At 37.4% G+C, this 25,398-nt stretch overlaps 1 protein-coding gene across 4 annotated transcripts in view; it reads right to left on the reverse strand.

The window, feature by feature from the left end:
- RASSF8 (Ras association domain family member 8) overlaps positions 1 to 25,398 on the reverse strand; it is a 108,933-nt gene that overhangs the window by 64,946 nt on the left and 18,589 nt on the right. Inside the window, exons 1-2 of one of the 4 annotated variants that reach the window (XM_032287068.1) lie at positions 13,317 to 13,444; positions 9,157 to 9,250 (exon numbers count right to left, since the gene is read on the reverse strand). The exons of 1 other annotated variant lie outside the window; for it this stretch is intronic. The gene's annotated coding sequence lies outside the window, so the exon portion shown is untranslated. Of the gene's footprint in view, positions 1 to 9,156; positions 10,336 to 13,316; positions 13,445 to 25,398 lie in introns of those variants that run through there. 2 more of the 4 variants (XM_032287076.1, XM_032287060.1) reach the window with 2 other exon arrangements.

Genomic DNA, 25,398 nt, shown 5'->3' on the forward strand with positions numbered 1-25,398 from the left:
TTCAGATTATCATTCTTCCATTTCATTAAAGAGTTAAAAAAATCTATAGATAGGTAAACTCTTTTATTGGCTGCATAATAATTTGCCTTCTAGTTGTACTATATGAGCATTCTTATCTTACTTCTCTCACTGCCAGAATTAGGAATGACAAAAGTCTTCAATACCCCTGATGAACAGATGCAAAAGTCCTCAACAAAACATGTGCCAACTGAACTCAATAGCACATCAAAAAGATGATCCATCACAATCAAATGGATTTTATACCAGGCATGCAAGAATGGTTCAACATAAGCAAATAAATGTGACACATCACCAAAGCAGAATCAAGGATGAAAACCATATGATCATCTCAATAGACAGAAACAGCCTTTGATAAAATTCAATATCCCTTCATGATAAAAACACTCAACAAACTAGGCAAAGATGGAACATAACTCAAAATAATAAAGGTCATATACTATAAACCCACAACTAACATCATACTAAATGAGGAAAATGGAAAGCATTTCCTCCAAGAAGTGGAACAAGACAAGGTTTCACCACTCCTATTCAACAGAATACTGGAGGTCCCAGCCAGAGAAATAAGGCAAGAAAAAGAAATAAAGGACATCCAAAGGTGTGCATGGTGGCTCACGCCTGTAATCCCAGCACTTTGGGAAGCCAAGGCAGGTGGATTGCTTGAGCTCAAGAGTTTGAGACTAGCTGGGTAACATGGTAGAACCTTATCTCTGCAAAAAATACAAAAATTAGCCAGGTGTGGTGGCATACCCTCGTGGTCCCAGCTACTCAGGAGGCTGAGGCAGGAGGACTGCTTGAGCCCCGGAGGTCAAGGCTGCAATAAGCTTTAAGTGTGTCACTGCACTCTAGCCTGGCTGATAGAGCAAGGCCCTGTCTCAAAAAAAATTATAAAAAATAGAGGGCCAAATTAAAAAATTAAAAAATAGGAAGTCAATTTATTTTTATTCGCCGATCTGATCTATATCTAGAAAAACCTAAAGACTCTACCAAAAACCTCTTAGATTTGATAAATGAATTCATAAAGTTACAGATACAAAATCAATGTACAAAATCCAAGAGTGTTTCTACACATCAGCAATGATAGAGCTGAGGAAGAAATCAAGGCAAATCCCATTTACTATAGCTACCAAGAAAACAAAATACATAGAAATAAATGTAACTGAGTTGATGAAAGCTCTCTATTAGGAAAACCATAAAAATTGAGGATGGCCCAAACAAAAACATCTTATGCTCATGTATGAGAATAATTAATATTACTAAAATGATCATACTGCCCAAAGCAATCTACAGAGTCAATGCAATCCCTATAAAAATACCAACATAATTTTTCACAGAACTAGAAAAAACAATCCTAAAACTCATATGCAACCAAGAAAGAGCTTAAATAGCCAAAGCAATACTCAGTAAAAATAACAAAGCTGAAGGTAGCACATCACCTGACTTCAAAATATACTATAAGACTATAGTAACCAAAACAGCATAGTACTGGTATAAAACCACACACAGATCAATGGAACAGAACAGAGAACCCAGAAGTAAAGCCACATATTTGTACCCAACTAATCTTTGACAAAGCCAACAAGGACATACACAGGGCAAGATACCCTCTTCAATATATGGTGCTAGGAAATTAAATAGTCAAATGTAGATGAATGAAACTGGACCCCTATCTGTCACCATATATACAAATCAACTCTAGCTGAATGAGTTACGTTTATGTATAGGTTATTTATATGTGTGTCATATATATGTTTTTGAATCTTCAATATTATAATGTGCTAAATATATTTCTTTGTTAAGTATTAAAACTGAACAAATCTTTAAGCCTACATTGGTGTGTATTCTCTCTTAAAAGGTCCACTAAGGGCCACAAGCAAATTGTTTCAATTAAGTACTGATTTTTTTTTTCTGACTTGAAATATTTTTTTACATAATACAAGTATTAACTCTATTTGGGTTTTTTGTTTGTTTGTTGAGGAGTTTTGCTCTTTTACCCAGGCTGGAGTGCAGTGGCATAATCTCTGCTCACTGTTACCTCCACTCCCTAGGTTCAAGTGATTCTCCTGCCTCAGCTTCCTAAGTAGCTGGGATTATAGGTGCCCGCCACCACACCCAACTAATATTGTATTTTTAGTAGAGACAGGATTTTGTCACGTTGGCCAGGCTGGTCTCAAACTCCTGACCTCAGGTGATCCGCCCACCTTGGTCTCCTAAAGTGCTAAGATTATAGGTGTGAGCCACTGTACCCAGCCAACTCTATTTGTTATATATTGTAATTAAATAATACAATGTCATACAGGCATGTACTGCCTAATAATGTTTTAGTCAATGATGTACCATATATACTCCTGTTAGATTACACTGGATCTGAAAAATTCCTATTGCATAGTGACAGTGTAGCCATCATAACATTGTAGTACAATGCATTCATTACTCAAGTGTCAGTGGTAATGCTGGTGTAAGCAAACTCCTTGCACTGCCAGTCTTAGAAAAGTACAGCACTTATAATTATTTACAATACATAATATTTGACAATGATAATAAATGACTATGTTATCAGTTTGTGTAGTTACTATACTTTGTATCTGTACTTTAGAGGGTATTCCTATTTATTTTTTTTTTTAAAGTTAACTGTAAAGCAGCCTGAGGCAGGTCCTTCAGGAGGCATTCCAGAAGGCATTTTATTGCCCCTGAAGACCTTCCAGCATGACAAGACGTGGAGGTGAAAAGTGATTTTGGTAATCTTGACCCTGTGTAGGTGTAGGCTAAAATGTGTGTTTGTGTCTTAATTTTTAACAAAAAATTTTGAACACAAATAATTTTAAAAATAGAAAAAACTTTATAGAATAGAAATATAAATAAAACATATTTGCACAGCTGTACAATGTATTTGTATTTTAAGCTAAGTGTTATTACAAAAGAATCAAAATATTAAAATCTAAAACTTCATAAAGTAAAAAGATTATAAAGTGAGCTACGATTAATTTCATATTGAAGTACAAAAATTATTAACAGTCTGGGCACAGTGGCTAAAGATTTTTCATTTTTAAAAATTAAAAATAGGCCTGTAATCCCAGCTCTTTGGGAGGCTGAGGTGGTGGACTGCTTGAGCCCAGGAGTTCAATACCAGCTGGGCAACATAGTAAGACCTTGTCTCTACCAAAAAAACTTAAAAATTAGCTGGGTATGGTAGCATGCACTTTAAAAAAATTAAAAATTAGCTGGGTGTGGTGAAATGAACTTGTAGTCCCAGATACTCGATAGGCAAAGCGGGAGGGGCACTTGAGCCCAGGAAGTCCAAGCTGCAGTGAGCTGTGATAATGCCACTGCACTCCAGCCTGGGTGACAAAAATTCTAGTCTAAAAAAAAAACAAAAGGTAAACTTTTAAAGTAAAATTTAAAATAAATGTGCAGCTTAAGTGCACAGTGTTTATAAAGGCTACAGTAGAGTGCAGTAATCTCCTAGGCCCTAACAGTCACAAAACCCTCACTCACTGACTCACCCAGAGCAACTTACACACCTGCAAGCTCCATTAAAAATACTGTATAAAAGTGGTACACCTGCATGGGGTAATACCCACTTTTATGCAGTATTTTTACCCTACTTTTCTATGTTTAGATACACAAATACCTCCCACTGTATTACAATGGCGTACAGTATTCAGTACAGTCACATGCTGTACAGCTTTGGAGCCATGGGCCATCACATACAGCTTGGGTGTGTAGGAGGCTATATCATCTAGGTTTGTAGAAGTATGCTCTGTAATGGTCACGCCTCAACAACGAGCACTTAAAGGCACATTTCTCAACATGAATTCCTGTTAAGTGACAGACGATTGTACATTACCAATGTAATACTATAATGTGATTATATACTATGTAAAGAAAAAAATTTGAATGCGACTTGAATATTTTCCCCAGATGTCTACCTTTTTATGATCTGATATAAGCAAAATTAAATTATTTTAATTTTTAATATCATTACACATACGAATTGTTCAGTAATTTTAACCTTTGCTTCTGTTTTAATACATTCTTTCTCCCAAACCCAAGACCAGATATTCAAATACACTCTTTTCTGATAAATGTATTCTATATTTACATTCATTATTTGCAGTGGCACCTTTATCAATACAACATTCTTCTGTACTTTCCATTCTGCTCCAAGTATTTGCCTATTTTATTAACATCACACAACTTTCAAATTAATATATAGCATTACAACTCTCCATTATTCTTCTTTACTGTATAAACATTTATTGGCTCTTATTTATTCTATAAAAATGTAAAATAATTCAAAATCACTGATATGTGAGAAATTCCTGAGATTTTGATTGGAATTATATTAAACTTACAAATCAATATAAAATATTAAAAGTAACTAAAGAATTGTCTTTGTATCCAGAAACAGAGTCTCGTCATCATCCTCAGAGCAAAGTTTACTAACTTCCTTTCTACAGGTGATTCGCATTTCTTACCAAGTTTAATCCCTAGCATATATCTTGCTGCTACTATCAATGGGCTTTTTTCTCATATTTTTAAGCTGGTTATTATTACTATACACAAAAGATCATGATATTTACATGATTTATAGTGGAATCCTACCAAACTCCATTTTAGTTTATTATCCTGGGAACCTTCTATTATCTACAAATAATTTTTATTTTCCCTTTCAATGGCTCTCTGTCTCTGTCACCCAGCGGGGAGTGCAGTGGTGTGATCCTCCCACCTCAGCCTCCCGAGTAGCTGGAACTACAGGTTGCAATACTGTGCCCACTAATTTTTAAAAAATTTTTTGTAGAGATGAGGTGTTGAACTCCTAAACTCAAGTGATTCTCCTCCCTCGGCCTCCCAAAATGCTGGAATCACAGGTATGAGCCACCATTCCTGGCCCATCAGTGTTATTTTACACAGTACTGATAACAGCAACTATGTTGACGATTTTAATAAAATTTTAGATCAAATTCACCATTTTCGTATCTTGGCTGCTGACAGCTTGACCTCAATGTTGTTTACAAAATTATAGATACTTCCCATAAAATCTTAACAGTAAATAACTCTAAATATTGAGAGGAGCGATGTTATTTTCCTTCACGTTTTCCCAGTAAACACATTTCTGATTTTTTTTATTAGTTAGACTAGCCATGAACTCTCCCTATTTATTTTCCAAGTTTCCTTAAATGAATAGACACACATCGTGCTCATATACATTCAGCCTTTTCACTTTATTTCTCCTAGTGTTCTTCATTTCAGAATTTTTAACTTCAAATAATTTTGATTAGCAGTCAATATCTTGCAGAAGGAAAGAGAATCAAACCTTAAAAAAAGCTTTCTCTTCAGAAACAACATTCTATAGTGAAATATAGGATATCTAAAAATGATGTCTGGATACACACTTCTCAAAGTAAGCTTACTTCACTAATAAAAATGATGTCTCATCCTTTTTACTAAAATACATTTTTACCCAATTAAGACTGCAGTACGAGACGCCATAAAATAAAAATATTAGCAAACTGATAATAGGGAAGTCATAACATTCTCAAGTCAGAGCTCTATGAAAACCAAATTCCAATATTCTTAATATTAGACTTGCACGTTAACCAATGAATACGGCAATTTCTTCCATCCTTATCAAATCCTGTTTCTTTCGCATTTCATTAAGTAAGCATCACACCAAACCTATCTCAAAATCTGAAACAACTGGTTTGTGATACATTATCAGAAAATGTCAATCTCAAATATAAACTGCTGAACTTTTCATTTTTATTCTACTAGGGAAGTTTCAAAGTGCTGAAACATGCAAACCATTACTCATCTTCTAAAAACAGAAATAAAATAATTAGATCACAATGGATGGCTCCTTTCTTGGCCAAAAAAAGGATGATGAATGCAACTGGAATGTTTATTGTCACTGAAATTCTTCAGGCCTGGATTCCAAGTATGCGTCCTGATGCAGGTTACTATGACAACTTAAATTAAAGAAAATTTGTCCCCCTCGTACCAAGTAGTTTTCTCTGCGAGATCATTTCAAGCCTTCTAAAGCTTGCATGCACATATTATCTGTAACAACAATAAACAACTCATTACAAGTTTTATTCAAAAATGCCCCATCTAAACCCGTACAAACGGGTGTAAGCATATGAAAATAATTCCATTAAACCTACACGGGATAGAAAAAATAACCTGAAAACACACACACACTCACACATACACACACCCTTTAAAATATAAAACATTGAGAGTATTTTTAAACTACTTTCCATTACCAGAGGCACAGTACATTACTACCATATGTTTCATTCCAGAAACTATGGAAAATTACTGGCAGTTTTGAACTATTACAGAACTAAGCCCTGTTTATCATTATTTTCCACTCACTAACACATTTTATGGGAAGGTACCAGAAAGAGGAAATAAGGGAAGACTGTAGTCCTATCTAGAACAGAAACAGAAGCAAATAAATAATCTGTAAAATTTATTGTTTTACCCAATCTGTCTATTTACACAAAATATGAGCTTTAAAGCTTCTTTTCACACAGCCTAACAAAGGTGTCTTGTGATAAACTTGTGAATTATTCTCTAACATCACATGCTCTAAAAGAAAAATGGCTCAAGAGAAACTGCATCATTATGGAAAAAATGTGATTTAGTAGATATGCTGATTGCAAGAAATTAATTTTTTTTTTTTTTTTTGAGATGGATTCTTGCTCTGTCACCCAGGCTGGAGTGCAGTGGCGCGATCTCACCTCCTCCTCCCAGGTTCAAGTGATTCTCCTGCCTCAGCCTCCTGAGTAGCTGGGACTACAAGCACATACCACCACGCCTGACTAATTTTCATATTTTAGTTAAGACATGGTTTCACCATGTTGGCCAGGCTGGTCTCAAACTCCTGACCTCATGATCCATCCACCTTGGCCTCCCAAAGCACTGGGATTACAGGTGTAAGCCACCGGGCCCAGCCAATAAATTAAAATTTTTAAGTAGCTCCATGAAAAAAAATTAAGACTGACCGGGCGTGGTGCCTCACGCCTGTAATCCCAGTACTTTGGGGGGCCAAGGCGGGTGGATCACGAGGTCAAGAGATCGAGACCATCCTGGTCAACATGGTGAAACCCCGTCTCTACTAAAAATACAAAAAATCAGCTGGGCATGGTGGCACATGCCTGTAATCCCAGCTACTCAGGAGGCTGAGGCAGGAGAATTGCCTGAACCCAGGATGCGGAGGTTGCGGTGAGCCGAGATTGTGCCATTGCACTCCAGCCTGGGTAACGAGTGAAACTCCGTCTCAAAAAAGGAAAAAAAAAAAAAAAAAAAAAAAAAATTAAGACAGTTTTACAGTGTAGCAATACCAAGACTTCAAAGCTGGTTTTGCTGCCCATCAAAGTTAACATGACTGAAATTGGATGTTTCATTCAGAAAGGTTTAGGGAAGTCCCTCTGCTGTAAACTGGGTTCAGTCGTCAACATAGGCAAATACGTTTTCTAAGTTTCAGATATAGATATACCTCAGTGCTAGGCAGGCCCTTCATTTATTTAAAACATTTTAAAATAACACTTCATTCAAAAAAGGGAAACAAAGCAATAAGCTAAAGAAGTCTCTTAGCACTGTAAGTCAAAGATCAAAGGCTGCTGATCTGGGGAATACTGAATGTTTGAAAAGAAACTGCAAAAAAATAAAAACTCTTCAGCAGCAAACTCCAAGCAACTCATACAACCCCACCTGTATTAGCGGATAACGACTAATGATCCAGAAAAACAAAATAACTAAAATGTTCAAACCCAAATACACAAAATCCCCAAACATTAATCCTGAACCACAGTTCCTCTTAGTATAACTTACTCATAGATCCTCCTTAATAAAAAACAATTAATGTATAAAAGAAAGCTTTATAGCATAGCTTCATCAGTAATGGTGGCCAAAACTAAAATTTAAGTGACCATCAGAGAGAACTTTAGTCAGCTGTATTACCTAGCACATTTTTTTTTTCTTATGCTTTTCTTTTTTAGACCATATTACAAATGGCAGGGCCTTAAAAATAGGGTCTAAATAGGTCTTTTTGGCTCTCACATGGATATAACAAAATTGCCTTATAAGAATCAGGCTATCTTTTTACTTTCAACATCCGTGGCCTTCTAGTCATAGTTTTTGCTAACGTTGCAAGCAACACAGCAGGGTCTACAAAAGAGCAACTGAACCGGTGAGGATATGGATTTGTGGTTTTAGCAGTCCAGCCTCTTCATATAATCTAGGAATTATTAAAAGGCTGTAAAGTTAAAGTTTTTTATTTCAGGGGGAAATCAGTTTATGTGAGGCCTTTGAGATCCATAATCTAGTTTAAAATGCACGCACATAACGTTTGGAAATGAGAGATTAAGGAATTTATGAGACATCAGGCTGGCTGGTGCCCTTACAGAGTTTATTCACCTGTAGAGTGTGAACAATTTATGCATAAGTGATTTAACTACTACAAACAAGGTCAAATTATTTTCCCTCCTGGGACCAATAAGTCATTTAAATACTCAAGAGACAAAAGATGACATACAGCAAGCATTCTAAAACTGAGATGTAATTTAGCTGCATATTCTGACCTAAGGAGATTTTTGTGTCCCCCCCCTTGACTTAATGAAGCAATAACAGACATTATTAAAGAAACAGAAACACAAGCTATAGGATTTTTCAGACTTATCAAGATTATTATAGAGAAAAGTCTGAAAAACTAGTTAGCCATCAAGATTTTCTAACTTTTCACTATTAGAAATACTTCTCTGCTTTAAAAGAGGCTGCCAATTTATAGCATTAGTAGAATTGTGCTCAGAAAGCCCAAGAGTGGTGACATACAGCTTTGAAGTATTTTGCTTCAGACTCCAAATCTGAAACCTAAGGCATGTTTTATGATGCTTTTAGTGTCAACCCAAATTTGGACCTAGGAGTTATATTGCAGTAGCAACAGATAGTATCACCAACTATACTCAGTCCTTCTCTAAATAAAGGGCTTACAAATGATGATTCTTAAGAGTTTACTAATAAACACGATCTATAAAAGTGTCCTGAAACTTTGGAAGGTTTTTTAAAAAGTCACTGAAAGTGCACTCTTCTCGAATGTAATGCATGTGAGGAGTACACCTCCGCACCACTCACCTCAGCATGCAGGAGTCTCTGAGCCAGTGAGTACGAGGTAGTCTTGAAGAAGGACGGCACCACACAGGTATTCTAGGAGGATCTACACAGGTACCTGCAAAGGTACACAGGGTTCTTACAGTGCTGGCTGAATTTTTATCTTAGAAATCCTAAATCATTCCATTTTAACTTACACTCAACAAAGAGCAAAACACAAGGGTATGGCTTCAAATAATTTTCCCAAGAATTTTCCTCCCCTGTCCCCACTTTCCCTCTTAGCCATCTGAATTGCAGTCCTTGTGGGGAGGGTTTGTTTTCTGTTTGGTTTCAATTAGCATTTTTGTGCTTTTGAAAGAGGAATTTCAGTTGTTTCTATAAAAGGTCATTTGATGGGCCCATGGAATTCTAGGAGAGACTTTGTGCCTTCTTTTTCTACTGACCCCAGCTCTCTGTGATACCACACTAATTTCTTGAAAGCAATTATACATTTGGAAAACTGACTAAAGCCGGGGTTAAAACTGAAGTTGAAGGAGACCTCTCAGGTCTTCAGTCCTAAAAAATAAAAACAAAAACACACTGCACTTTTCCTTGGTAAGTACAAATTCCTTCTACTGAATAACCTAAGAAAGACAGTAACTTGGCAGCATTTCTTTCGACCATTTTATTGCCTAATGCTCTGAGAATGTGAAACTTTGCCACAACATTAGCTATAAAGAAAGTCCAAGGAACAATCTTGGCCACAAGATGGGAATTGATGCAATTCATATGTCTGCCACATTCAGACTATGCCCTTCACAGATGTTTCTGCATTTATTTATAGAAAGATTTACTTTAGCAACAAGACCAGCTTCCATCAACCATTAAAAAAAAAAATCTATCCAGACATCAAACTACTTGTATTATATGAATAGAAAATACTACCCCCAAATGTTAAAATCTGTAAATTTTTAGTCATGAAATAATATGAAATATCAAATTAGAGCATAAGGAGAAAAAACTGGCAGACCCCAAATCTGATGCAAATGTAAGAAAACATACATATTTCAAACACCACTGAGGAAGGGAGAAGTTAATCCAAAGTTTCCCCTTTCTCCCTGCACAGCTGCTATATCCCTGAATGAAGACTTTGTCTCCAAAGCTGGTTACTACACTCACACTTCATATAACTTAATAGTTGTTATAAAAATGCCAATGCATTTCTGATTATTTTTTAACTGCATTTTAGGTTTTGGGGTACATGTGAAGAACATGCAAGATTGTTGCATAGGTACACACATGACAGTGTGATTTGCTGCCTTCCTCCCCTTCATCTATATCTGGCATTTCTCTCCATGCTATCTCTCCCCAACTCCCCACCCTCGCTGTCCCTCACCTATTTCCCCCCAAACAGACCCCAGTGTGTAGTGCTCCTCTCCCTGTGTCCATGTGTTCTCATTGTTCAGTTCCTGATTATTTTTTACATAATGTTACAGTTGCAACACAAAGGTGCATTAGTGCCTGCTTCAAAATTTTAAAAGAAAGTAGCAGTTACATTTTTGTTCTAATAAAAACACACAGATTTAAGCTAGCTAGGTATCACAGAATTTCTACTGCGTCTTCTTATATCAGATGTTGGGTTAGAGTCTTCTGGCTTCAAGTAGACCTACCTACTTCCTAAAGAAGCTAGAAGAAACAGACACACCTGAGGGTGATAGTACTTGGCAAAAGAGCTTGTCTATGGAAGGTGTCATCCAAAAAGCAAGGAAGGGTCAACCCTGCTGGGAAAGAGGGCTGGGTGACAAATTCAAAACCAAGTAAGAAGAGGTTAAATAGACTAACAACCACCCGAATTCCCATCCTTGGGCCTGGGAGCTGTCTGGAATCTAGCCTAGCTGCCAAAAGTATTCTTAGTTAACTAAATCAAAACCTCTTCCTAACCAATTTTTCTTCACTAAAGCCTCATCTCTCTTTTTAGTTGTGTTTTCAAGAAAAACTTTTGAGAATGGGAAGTGGACAGTTGAGAATGAGTTTCTGAAACTGACATATCATTATCTTCTTTGTCTAGTTGTCATTAGAGCCAGAGATTTAAAGGCCAAAAAGATGATGGTGCTTATTCTCTCATATGTAATTCAAACTGACACTAACATATATGCAGAAAGTAAAATCTCTCCTTCTTAGATTTTTATAATTGCAAAATTCACTTTGAGATGAGTGGTGCGGGCAGGGCAGGGGGCAGTTCTGCGGGTACCCTGGGACTGTAATGTGCTCAGGATATCTCTGGGAAAGGCCAAGCTTGGCAAAAGTCCAGGCTTGGGCTCTGGTGTACCTGCCCCGCTCCCTAGCCCCCTGTCGATTCCTATAACCTCCTAACTACTCAACTCATTGTTCACTCTTCACCAGGTCACTTTATAGAAACAAACAAACCAAAAGATCCAATCCTATCATCCTACTGCTTTTGAAAGGTCTCCACAAAAAGTTCAACCTTCTCTTGTTTGTCAGTTAACTGCAGTGACAAAATGTTCCTAACCACAAATATAAACATGAGATCTGGCAAGCGTGGCACTATCTACAAAGGCAATGAGAAACAACAGGTTTAAGTGAAGATGGTCTCAGGAAACTGCATGCACTGCGTTTTTTCCATGAGCCCCTTCACATCCCTTGAGGCAGCTGTCCAGGCAGGCCCACCTCCAGTGCCTCCCCTGAAGCCGCCACGTGGCATGCACGGCCTTACTCCACTTCAGATTCCCTGCCTCTATCTACTTCAGGTTGGCATGCCAGGTGTAGGCCTTACCAAATTTTTGTGCTGCCCAATCTCCAACTTACTCTCCAAGACTCCACTCAAATGTGATCTCATCACCCCCTGGAAACTTCCCTTATCAAAACTAGTCACTCCAGGTATTCTCAAGTGGCTCACACTTAGTACTTGCTAGTACTGTTCATTGAATTCTTATAACAACCCTGTGGGGCAGGTAATCTGTAATAAGGAAATAATTAGAAAAGAATCGAAATAACTGGCCCAGGGTCATACAGCGATAAACAGGAGAGGCAAGAACTGAACTCAAGCAAATTGACTTCACAGCCCATTATCTTCAACAACTGTTTGAAATGTTTGTTTCTTCTTGAGGGCAGAGACACTTTGCACTGACACCTGCATTCACAATGCCTAGCACATAAGTGGTGCTAGATAAATGCTGAAGGCTTGATAAATTCAGAGTTTTACAGAATGGCGGCAGGTTGTACAGCGGTTCTGAACTTATCCTCAGTGAAAGTCCTGCTAACCTGAATGATTCCTTTTACCTAGATATAATACTCCCACTACCACATGTCTGAAAAACAGATTTCTATTATATAAATACTTGAAATGGCCATAAATCAATGAACACTGACATGAAATTGTGGGGAAAAGGAGAGGATAAAAATTGGAAGTCCCACTAATAATTATATTATTTTTGGTAAAACTTAAGATTACTCAAACATTAATTGGACACTTATAAAAATGCACTAAAGATTAAGCAGTCTTTTATTTTGGTAGCTAGCCTCCACAATGGCCCCCAGAAATCCTCTCCTCCTGGTTTTCACACCCTTGTGTATTATTCTCCTACAATGAACAGTGGTAACCTGTACAGCCAACACGGTGTTGTGGAATGATGTCATAAAGACATGGTAGCTTCTATCTTGCTTCCATCAGACACTCAGGCAGCCAGCCCTGTGAGGTCCATGTGGCGAGGAGCTGAGGCCTCCAGCCAACAACCAGCAAAAATTTGCAAGGTATATGAGTGAACTACCTTGGAGGTGGATTTTCCTGCCCCAATCAAACCTTCATGCAGACTATGTACAAAATGGACTGACACCTGGGTTGCAACCTTATGAAAGATCCAAAATCAAAACCACTCACCCAGACCATTCCTGGATACCTGACCCAAAAAAACTAGGTGAGAGTTTAAAAAAAAAAAAAAAAGTTACTGTTTTAGGTCCCTAGGCATGGGGTAACTTGTTATATAGTAATAAGTAATTTATTTAAATTAAATAGTTTATAGCAATGCAAATAGAAGTTATTAATGTTAGCACAATATCAGGTTATTGCAATTCCTAAACACTGAATGCAAGCAAAATAGAATGCTCAAGAATAACTCAAGAGCAAAATAAATCCCAATTTCCAAGAGGCTCTTTTTTTTTTTTTTAAACAACAGAAGAATACAAACCCTTCATTTCCTTGTAGTTGTCTTTTAATGACTGCTGATTAATTGTTGGGTATGTTCCCTTTCTCCAAATTAAGCCCGCCAGGAGAGATAATCAAAAGACAATATTGTTGCTTATACCCATTACTGGAGATGGATGGATGGAAGGATGGAAGGATGGAAGGAGGGAGGGAGGGAGGGAGGGATGGAGGAAGGAAGGAAGAAGGAAGGAAGGAAGGAAGGAAGGAAGGAAGGAAGGAAGGAAGGAAGGAAGAGAAATAGACAATATTGGCATTTCTATAACTGTAAAAATGAGAAGAGTTTATTGCTCTTGTTATTTAAGTATTATAGGTCTGACAAAAAGTCTAAAAGTTTTGGAGGAAACCAGCTACTCTCTACTCTGTGATTCCAAGATCCCCAAAATATTTTTCTGTGTGTTTTCTTGAAGCACATTTCTTTTTACTGAAAAAAGAAAACTCATCTGAAATTCTAAATATTCAACTACAAATAAACTATGGTAGCACATTTTTATAAGTGATATAACTATGTATCCATAAAATAAACTATAAATATTACAGAACTCTAAACTACTCCTAAATTTTTGTTTCTCTAGTAAGAGTGGGAACATTCAATGTGGTTTTTTTTCCTTCTTTGACATCAAAATACATAGCAACACATAATATTAGTAAGGAAAATATCTTAGGTTTTTACAAAATCCAGATGAAATGTTAGCAATATGATCACAGAAACAATAAGGTAGATATTCTGTGGAAATAAATCCATTATGATGCTATTAAACTATGTTAGTTTGCAAAGCAGAGAGCAATGGTAATACTGAAATTAATTATTTATATAATAAACCTTTACCAAGCTCTTACCATATTTGAAATATGATGGGGATTACAAAGATGAAGATACGGGTTTCATTCCAGTAACTGCAGTATTTGTGAAATGTAACTAATGTCTAGTAACAATATCAAATGAATGTTTGGTAAACAACAAGGAGACTTGGAAAAAAGCTACAGCAGAGTTCATACAAGAGAAACCACTAATGGCTGGTGGATATCTGTGAGGACTTCATGAAATTAAGCCCCTTATGCTTGTATATGGCTGTAATTTTTTTTAGCTTTTTCATATTAATATATCAATATTCCCATTATATAGGTTATATAAAGTTGAGTTTAAGATTAAGTGACTTGATCAGGATGCAGTTCCTGGCTTTGAAAAGTGATAATTGGCACTCAACAAATAAGTGCCAGGCATCACTCTACGTTCAGTTCAGGCACAGTTCGTGACCTTATTACAGTCTCCATTTTGCACATGAAGGAACTAAGATTTCAGATTTTGTACTTTCCTAGGTTCAGGTGGCTAGTAAATGGTGGAGCTCTGATTTGAACTCAGATATATTTGATGTTAAAACTTCTGCTAGTCTCCCATACAGGGTAAATTCACCTATCCCATGCTGCTACTAGCAAATGTTCATACTCTCTACCGTACCTCCTCCCACACCCATGCCCCATTCCACCCTTGGCCTAATAAACTGATCCATAAACCATAAAGAATTGAGATGCATTCTTGTTAGTCTTACGATTTCTTAACTGTTATGTAAGAAATCAGAAGAGTGGCAGAGAAGGGATAGGACAAGAAAGAAATATGATCGTTTTTTAAATAGCTAAGTAATCATTTTTTGTTTAAAGCAGTTTGGAAAGCAAATTTTATCAATTTTAGTAGATAAGCTATAAGATGATCATTTGCATAAGGTCGTCTTCTCCTGGATAACACTTCAATATTTCACACAAAAGAGAGCTATTTTCAGAAAACCAACTTCAGAGTTTTGATAAGTATTCATCATATTATTTAGGTGTCTTTTATTATTGAAGATCCATTATTCCAATTTGAATCAGTAAGAAAGAGAGGGGTGCGGGGAAAGAAAGAAAGACACTGTTAAATGCCTGTAGATTAAAAGACAAACCACATTAGCAGTAGAAACTGTTTCACTAATAGAACACACATCAGAAAATGTGAAATCAGGACATAGTAAAGGCTTACATCAAGCAATCCCCGACAAAAGAACAGTATGGCTCTGGGTGTGGCCCGGTGATTGTAAGAAAACATAAGGTTAGGCCACAGTTTTAAGAGGAAACCATTCCTACAGACAGAAATGTTGGGAGGGAAAGAAACCCGAAGAACAGACAAGTAGAATCATTCTGCAAAAGAGACATCGTAAATCTGTCTTTACTATCACTTGGATCATTTGGTAAGTACAAGGCTTCGTTGGAGGCACAGTGAGTTTACAGATGAATTCTGGCAAGATAGGTATACCCCTCAGAGATGCTTTCTAAAATCAAGATAAAATCAAAAAAGTTAACTAGTTTTTAACTTAAGTGAAGAAAATTACAAAGGTAATTAAACAGATGCTGTGAACCATCCTCCAGGAGATACAGTCGCTCTAAACATACTATAGGGATTCTTTGGAGGTTTCCATACTGTTTTGTGTTACTTGTTTATACCTACCCTCCCACTGCACCATGGAATCCCATCCCATTTCTTCTTTATGGTCCCACCACCTAGCACAGGATCTGGCAAACTCAATAAATGAGGACCAGAGGAAGGCCAGGGGTGGCAGAGTTCCTGATAAAGCAGGAATTTGACACGTTATTTCCTGGACTGGCAGTGCAGGCGGCTGATACAAATCTCTCTTCTTCTCCCCTGCAAGAAATGATTGTTTGGGGTGGGAAGAGGGCTCTTTTCTAAATGAAAGAAAAAAAAATTTTTTATCAAAATGACTTGTGACTTTAAGTTGTATTTTTGTACTAACAGAAACAAATCCCAAATAATGACTGCAGTCACCATTACCCAATCACCCTGGCAATTTTTCTAAATACTACAGATTGCTCTAGTTAACCCCATCTTAGCTCATCAGATTTGATTATCCAGCTTATTTTTCCAATTAACCATCTGTTCAATAATGCTGCTACCAGACAATAATAAAAGTTCCAAGACTGCTTTTAAAGACCTGACAAATCTGAGGTGAAGGTTTTCTACATGGATGTTTTATACTTTTTCCCATTTTTTCCCCCTTTATAGTCTCAAAAAATCTTATTTTAAAAACAGCCTACTTAAAAAAAGTAAGCTCCACAGGAAGGAATTCATTTTTTAAAAAAATAACATTAATTTCAAGCAATAATGACCTTCATTCTCTTTTTAAAACAAGAGCTAGTAGAAATTTTTAGCATATATTTTTAAAAGCCAAAAAACATAGAAAGTGAATAATATTCTACTGTTGGATAGAAAGTTAATACAATATGTTGGCATGTTCAAGTATGTTTTAAACAACTAATTTCTTAAACTGATCTGTTGCATAATGTATGTTAATTCTGAATATTGTCCTTATTTCAGTTCAAAAAAAGCATAAACAATAAAGCCACTTCAAGTTGAAGAAAAAATATTTAAGTGTAAACACCACTTAAGCCAGGCAGTTGTATAGATTATACTTTACCTGTTTTTGAAATCTTACCATTTCCTGCCTTAGTACAGAATTAAAGCATCCTAATTATTGGCTCGATTTTAGTAGACTCTTCCCCTTGATGAAAGCATATATTGGCTGTAATGCTGTTTTAATAACATTCAATTTGGTTCCAGCCTAGTCAGAAGAAAGCTAAGAGGCAAGACTGCCCAGCTCACAAGATGTACTGTGGATTTTGGTCACTTCACATCATGAACATTCACTGCCTAGCAATGGCTCCAGAAGTCAAGAGTTCAATCCTGCCCCAAGTTACAAGAAAAATGGTAGAAATACACAAGTGACAGCAGGTACAAATACATAAGAGGGGAGAAGAGGATAAAGAACGGAAATTAAAGTAAAGAGAAGCAGCAGCAAAAGAAGAGAGAGGCAGCAGCAAGTAACTAGGAATCTTGTCAGTGTTGTGAGAAGCCAATGGCCACTGGAAAGAATAGGTAAGATTACAAGAAACACATGGAAGGAGTCAATGAATGTCTAGTCCCTACACAATTTAGAGGGAAACTGGATTAAGAGGAGCAGCCGAAAGAGGTGCTCAAAGAAGAAGTAAGCTGCTCTTGTGGAGCTTGAAAGCTAGGAGCAGCCTACACATCTTAGAACCCAAAAGGGCACAGAGAACCTCCAAGTCTTGATAGTCCAGTGGACCAAGACATGTGAGGTCATCCACATTGTATGAAATTAAGGTTTCAAAGGGAAAACTGTCCTTCTCCTCTGTACATTCTAGAGGTAATACAGATAACAGCAAACATTCTAATTTTAGCTCTTCTGTCATGTGAACTTGGGACAGTCACAACCTCCCTGAGCTTCAGTTTCCTTATCTGCCAAGCAAGTTCTTGGAAATAAGTACACCTGGTATGTCTTTTAAAAATTGCCACTGGTAGGTCTCTATAGCCCTGGGAGGTGCAGGATCCTGGAGGAGGAAGATCTAATGAATGTAAATCAAGGCAACACCTACTCTCTGGGTGTGTCAGAACCCAAGTTTGGATGCTGGGAAACTAACGGGATATAAAAATCTCACTCTTTTAAGACTGAGGACAGGCTCTGCTACAGGGTCACAGAGACCAAGAGAATCACTTGCTACAAGCCAATGTAGAAAAAAACTTCACCAGACTCTTCACTTTTAAAGCCCTATGTGCCAAGCCACTGTTCAAAGTACTTTATGTATGTTAATTCATTTAATTCTCTTAATCTCATGAAATAGGGATTTTCCTTATTTTCTGATGACGCAAGAGGCACAGGTAATTAAAGAACATATGTCCCAGGTCTCCCTGCTAGCAAATGGCAGACCATATAGAAATCCAGCTCTGTCTGCTGCAATCTGTGCTCCTAACCACCCTGCACACTGCCTTTAGCCAGGACTCCACAGCCCTAGCACTGCACTGCTGAAAGCTTGCTCTCCTGCCCTTCTTCTCTCTCCCAAATATTAATTTTGGCGACCCCTCCTTAAATTCCCCCTCTGTAAGATATGGGTAAGACCACTTCATTTCCTATGAAGTGGAATATTTTTATGAAAACCCCTAATATTTGGCACATTGCAGATTCTTGATAATTGATGATTTACTCATTTACCTCAAGTAATTATTATCCAGACAAATGCTGCCATCTGCCTACCCCTCCTCGTTTATAAAAAGCTAAGACCCTGGTCAGACAAACTGGATCCCTGCACTGCCATAAACAGAAAACCACAGGATTGAGCCCACCTTTCCTCTGAAAGGCTCCAAACTAAATTTTCCCCATGTATGTCCCTGCAGTGGATACTACCTGAATCTAGTGATGCCTTTGGGAGCTGGGGATAGCAGAGGGTTTGTTTGATCGCAGCAATGAAAGATCCCTTGTTTCTGGGCTATTATTTGGTATAATACAGTAACATGCCATAGGGTCTACAGTTACCGCATTAAATGCCTCCTCCCTCCCACACAAAACCTTTAGCAAATCATCATACTAAAGAACATCTGTGGAATTTCTTAGAACACATTTCTGATTGGTGCAGCAAAAAGTACAATACCCTGGGAGTTAACAAGGTTTGTATTAAGCACTAGCAGGCCAACCCAGGGAAGTTAAAACCACTAATAGAATGTGTGTGAATCTGCATTTGAAAAATGAAAGGCTCAAGACCAGGTTGGTGGTTTATATCACCACCCTGGATGTTTTCCTCTGGACACATTCCAGTTTGTTGATGGCCATAAAATTTAAAATTTGGCACACAAAACTAAAAATAACTTTCTAAAAATGGGTTATCAGCATAAATGACTTATTGCCTGTGTTAATCCTGCCTTGACTTTTTAAAATTAATTTTACTAAATGTTGAACAGGCAAAAGAGTAACCATAAAATGAGTAAGGTATAAATAATTAAAAAGAAATGCTCATGTACCCACAATTTTAAGAAAAGGTAAATGACTATCACCTCTGAAGCTCCTTTTGTGATCCTTCTTAATCCACCCTCTTGTCCTCCACTAAGAGGTAATAACTCTTCTTAATTCTGTGTGTACCCCTGCCTTTTAAAAAATAGTTTAGTCCAGGCACAGTGGCTCACACCTGTAATCCCACCACTTTGGTGGGCTGAAGGAGGAGGATGGCTTGAACCCAGGAGTTTGAGACCAGCCTGGGCAACATAACAACATTGCATATCTACAAAAGAACAACAACAAAAAAGCTAGGCATAATGGTACATATCTGTAGTCCCAGCTACTAAGGAGGCTGAGGCAGGGGGATTGCTCAAGTCTAAGAGTTAAAGAGTGCAGTGAGCTATAATTATGTGACTGTACTCTTGCCTTGGTGACAGGGCCAGACCCTGTCTCCAGAAATAAATACATACATACATACTTATATTGATAAGTTTTGTCCAAATTTCTGAAGTTCATATGAATGGAATCATACTACATAAAATCTTTTAGAACTTGTTTTTCTGTTGTTGATGCATGAACTGATAGTTCATTCATTTTCAAAGGTGTAGAAAGGGCTGTTACTCCCTGGCACGCATAGGTATGAGCTGAGGCTCGCTGTTTATGGGCAGCAGCCATACTAACTGCATGGTGTCTACACACTGATTGCTCATTGTTTTTAATATCACTCCCACCCTACAGTAATCCACTATACAGATAAACCACGGCTTATGCTTTCTATAATCCATGTTTTTTTCCCCTCCATTTTCTTAATTTTTTCTTTTTTTGGTGCCACACAAAGTGCTCTGAACTATGGTAGACATGTGCTGGGTTGTAGGGTACATGCATTTTCAATTTTAATAAAATCAGTTTTCTTCAAAACTATGGTCATGACCCACTATAGTTTAACAAATTTCCTGAGTTGGTTCCAACATTTTTAGTAAAAAAGAATAAACAAGAAAAGCAAAATAGTAGAGAACACTACCTTTAGTAGAGAACTAATAAGATCAGCTCCTAGACACTTTGGCTTAAATCATACACATGTATCATATACATACACATGTGTCAATAAGTGAATTTCTTTCTGCGGGTCACAGTCCAAAAGCTCAAAACTGTCTTCCAGTTGATTAATTCTTTCTCTGGCTATGTCTAATTTGCCATTAAACCTATTTGCTGATTTTTAAATTCCAATTATATGTTTAATTTCTCAAGCACTATTTAGTTTTTTTCAGATCTTCTTTGTCATTTCTTTGGACCACCCATAGATCTAAATTAGAAGTGCAAACTTCCATGAATGCTGATGATTATTGGTTATAAAATACTAGGTATTTTTTCTGAGATTTGCTGCAGATTGGGAGGTGGACAAGGGAAAAGTTATATTTCTAGTTCTACAATACACTTTGAAAGTAGTCTTTAGAGGTCCCAGCTCTATGTGGAGACATTGTCTACTAAACTGTTTTCCCCAAAGCAGGCTCTGGGCTTTGTCTCGTCTCTAGACCAGCAAGTGACCAAAAAAATCCAAGCTCAATTGGACTAAGCAAGTACTCTCTTATCACTCTGATTTCTTGCTTTCACTTTCAGGCCAATATTTGGTCTTTTATTTTCATGTTTTCTTGCCATTTAGAGATATATTTTATATAATTTATCCAGCATTTTTATTTGTATTCATTTTTAGTGGAGGAGTAATTCAGAGTATCTAGTTTCACATCCCATTAGAAATGTAAATACACTGACATTCTAAACAGCCATTATTATACTGAGCTTGTGTTCAACTAAAACCATTATATCTTTTTCATATGAACTACGTTGTTTCCTTATTCCTGTACTTGCATAACTGCATAACTACTATTTTAATCTAAATGCTAAAATTAATGTTCTGACCTATTCAACTTACATCTTATGTTTCAGTCATTGTTTTAAGCTATTAAAGAATTCTCAATCTCATTTAAAAATATTATTTACTTCAAACTTTTTCATTCACAAACTTGATTAAAATGTCTTCTATAAGGCCAGGCGTGGTGGCTCATGCCTGTAATCCAAGCACTTTGGAGGCTAAGGCGTGCAGATTACCTGAGGTCAGGAGTTCAAGACCAGCCTGACCAACACAGTGAAACCCCATCTTTAAAAAAAAAAAAAAAAAAAAAAAAAAAGTCTTCTATATTTTATTCTAAGTTGGAAAAAATGTGGAACACTGTATCATTCAGCATATAAGTTATTTTAAGCTTTTAAAAAATAAAATGGATCCACCTGCAAAGTAGTACCCAGTACATTCAATTTCATATCCCAAAAATGTTTGCCTGAAAAAGTGCTTTTAAAAAATTCGTGTTATATTATCTTTACTTCAGTATCATTTAAGGACGATTATGAAAAAACACATCCTTGAAATAAGGATTGCTATGCCTCCCTCATAGACCACAAATTAAATTTGATATAGACATAAGAGTAGGTTAAAGTTAACAGGATGGATGGCTTTGAAAGCTGTAATATGGAAATAATCAATCATGCTTTTGATGGTGCTGACAAGTTAAAGCCCTGACAGCAATAGTAAAGATCATTCAGGGAAGGCTAAGAGTCATTCTGAGGTTTAGCCTTTGCTTCAGTGATTAATTTTATAGGAAACAGCAAGGGCATTCAGCATACCTGCCTCATTCCACCTCTGTGAAAAGGGGACCAGCAACTAGAAATCATATTAACATTATGTAGGGTGACCATACAATTTATCCGTGCATGGTAAATGCATCTGATAGCAGTAACTTCAGCATACCATGAGAATAACCCTGTATGGCAGGAGCCCCTGAATGTTCCAAGTTAGGGAATCCTGGAGTGGCCAACCAGGAGATTCATTTTTTGTCTATGAGGAACATCAGAACCCCCAACCTCGCAACCTCCGAGGTCTGGTGGAATGCAGGCCAGACAGAGGATCAAGGCCCTTAGTTGTGGGTTGAGGGAAGACTGCCATATAGAGATTGTTGAGGGTGGAGGGGCTAAGTGAAAATGCTATATAAACTGCATGCTTTTGAGGTTGCAATGAGACTCTCTCAACAGCCTTTCTGGTATCTACATCCCTTTTTTGGCTTCACCTGCTCATAGCTCACTGAAATTCCGTCTCACAGGACTCAGAACTCAGTACTACCCCAACCCTACTTGCACCAGCTAACAGGAGGATACCGATACAACCGTAAAGCACAAATCCAGCTTCTGTAAGTGTTTTATTTGGCCAACACAATGTTTTGATTCTTTTAAAGAATGGAAATCATCCCCAAAAATTGCAATCCTTGAAGAAAATCAAACTCTGTGTTTGGAAGACGCAGTTTCTGGATGTCCAGTGTTTGGTGAAGGCACAGAAATGATGACGGAGGAAGGGTCTTCCCTGCCCCATGCAGAAAAGATAACAGTTACTGCATTTACTCTTTAATCCCTTTTTAAAACCAAAGATAATGACCATTTCGTTGTATATATGGTTTTTATCTTAGAATAGATTATGGAAAGAGTCTTATTTCCCAACTCTAAAGCAAATATACAATTAAATTACGAGTATTCCAGTATAATGGCCCACCTGTGGGTTAGGTACCCTGTTAAGCTAAACCCACTGGAGACTTTTAAAAACATGGTATATTTGCTTAAATTGGTTTTTAACCATGGAGGGTGGTACTTAGAAAACCTGATGAAAGCACAAAAAAGTAGCCCTTAAGGATGGGAGCTAGCTTCTCATGCCTAAATTTTCATATCACTCTGAATGTTGTCACTATGAACCTCTATTTAAGGGTCACCTTTTCTGAGAAACCCTTCCTGAGGCCTCCCTTCCTCTCCCAACAGTAAAAGCTAGCAGCTGCCTTCCCTACCTGCTACATCCTTCACCCCCCCAGCAACTGAAACACTTCCTGTGCTGCTGATTCAGCTCCTCTAATGCACTTGTAAAAATTGCTCAAGGGTAGGGATTGTCTCTTCCTCCGCATCACCTATACAATACCAAGAGGAACATGGATACTCAACCTCTCTCCTCTACAGTGAAGCATCAGCATGGAATGGTAGTTAAAACCAATAGTCGGGGAGCTGCCTTTGGCCTCAAATCCTAGCTCTGCCCCAGCTCTTCCTACCTATGTGAGTTTGGGCAAATTATTCTGTCTCAGTTCTTGCAGAAGTAAAATGGGGAATAAAAAAAATCAAGTTATTTTAAGATTTAAGTGAGTTAATACATGTAAAGTGCTTGGGACCTCACACATCACAGATACTCAAATACAGATTATAAATTAGTTTTTTTTTTTTTTTAAATAAAAAGTCTCCAATTCTTCAACAATCCTCAATTCATTGCTAACCTCACTGTTCTTTAGAAGATCCTCATGATTTCCTCACTGCCAAAAGTCAAGCTTTTATCTACATGATTTCCATCTCAGCTTTAATACTGCTGACCAACTCTGTTCTTGAGACTCTTTTCTCCTTTGTTTCTAGGGAGGGCACTAATCTCATTTTCTCTCTCTTGGCTTCTCTTCTTGCCTGGAGCCAGCTGCCAGAGCTCCCTGCTGCTTGATTCTCTCTTTATACTACCTGCTGCAGGACAAGCTTATCTACTAATTGGTCTTCAACTATCAACATTTTGTCTAGTCTGTCTTAGGACTGATCATGTTGAATGAGTGACTGGAAAAATGATTGGGCTATATTGCTATTTCCAGCCCAAGCTTCCTTTTGAGTTTCTAATTATCTTTGTTTCTTACTGACTTCTAGGTACTATCCATCTAGAACTGAACATACTACCTTTTCTTTTTCTACTCCCTCAAATGTGCTATACTTAACTAGCATAAGGTACTGTGAAATCTTTCTCTCCCCAGATCGGGTACCCTATTAACTATTAAATCCTACCTATTCTAACTTCCAATAGCAGACAAGAAACATCCTCTCTTCCCTGTCACCGTAATAAAATCCTTTCATCAAGGTTTCCATGCTCTCATTTTTATTACTGTGCTACCTTCTGGTCTCCTGATTTTCAGTAATCCTGGGTTGAAGACAGGGAAATAGGTGCCTCATAAATGATGCCACCAGAATGACCAGCCTATCATGATCTGATCCCATCATTCCCTAATTTTAAAAAAAGTATTAACCTACATGTACACATTTGAATACAGTCCATTTACTAGTGTATATTTAATGAGTGCCGCCCATGCTGAATAAAGCCCTGAGTCCCAAAGAGTTATAATAAGAAACAGTTCCTGCCTCTAAGGACCTAGTTTGGCAAAAACTATTTTGTTGCTTATAAGGTACACACACACATGCTTCTAGTCTAAAATCTAAAACACTCTGGACTGGAAATGAGATAAGCAATACCTTTATTAACATAATTATATGTAGCCCATATGTAATTAACATAATGTCAAGAATTAATAAAGATAGGAATGAGGGAACGTGGAGGTTTGTGACTGCCACTGCAGGTGCTCTTCTTAGGCGCAGTTGGCCAGTCTAACTTCCAGAATATATAAGGGTGTTATATCTAGGCCCAGTCCTAGTTATTTAGGAACTTAAAAATAACTTGATTTGACCTGATCTGGAACACCTAAGTGTTCCAGATCGGCTTTCTGTATCAGAATCTCAGAAGCTTCTACATATTCAGCTAGAGTATATTGTACTCTAAAAAATTGTGTTAGAAGAGCTCCATCTTTGTTTCCATGACAGGCCTGAACCCACTGTCATTAATAAAATGCCATCAAAGTGTATTCCCTCAGCACAGATAAGCAAGTGGGTAGAAGGGCCAGGCCAAGGAGTGACCCTCTCAGCAACAGAGAGCCACTGAGGATTAGAACAGAGGAGTGTCACAAGTTCTATGCCCCATTTTACCACTAACTATGACTTTCCACTTCCACTCTTCAGTGACTGCTCTTCTGAAGATGGTACAATGACCTCCCAAGCGTCTCTCAGTGTCGATATCACCTGTCACTATGGAATTCCACAGACTGTTTGGTGTCAGTGGTCCTTAATTATAAAAACTAGTATCTTTGCCCTTACTGTAGCTGCCTCACAACCTTAATGTTCTCAATAATAATTTTTAAAAGGCCAACTTGGTAACTACTGGCAAAATCAAAGTATACTTATAAAGCAAGATTCTCAATTTTTTTTGCCTTGCAAATTTCATATTGCCAACTAAATTCACTAAATTAGTACACACTTAACTTCGTTAGCTTGCTAAATATTTGAAAGATGGAAAACAATTTTCCT

This window comes from Sapajus apella, unplaced genomic scaffold (assembly GCF_009761245.1).
Source record: "Sapajus apella isolate SASKATOON/1434 unplaced genomic scaffold, GSC_monkey_1.0 scaffold2, whole genome shotgun sequence".
Taxonomy (NCBI): Eukaryota; Metazoa; Chordata; class Mammalia; order Primates; family Cebidae; genus Sapajus; species Sapajus apella.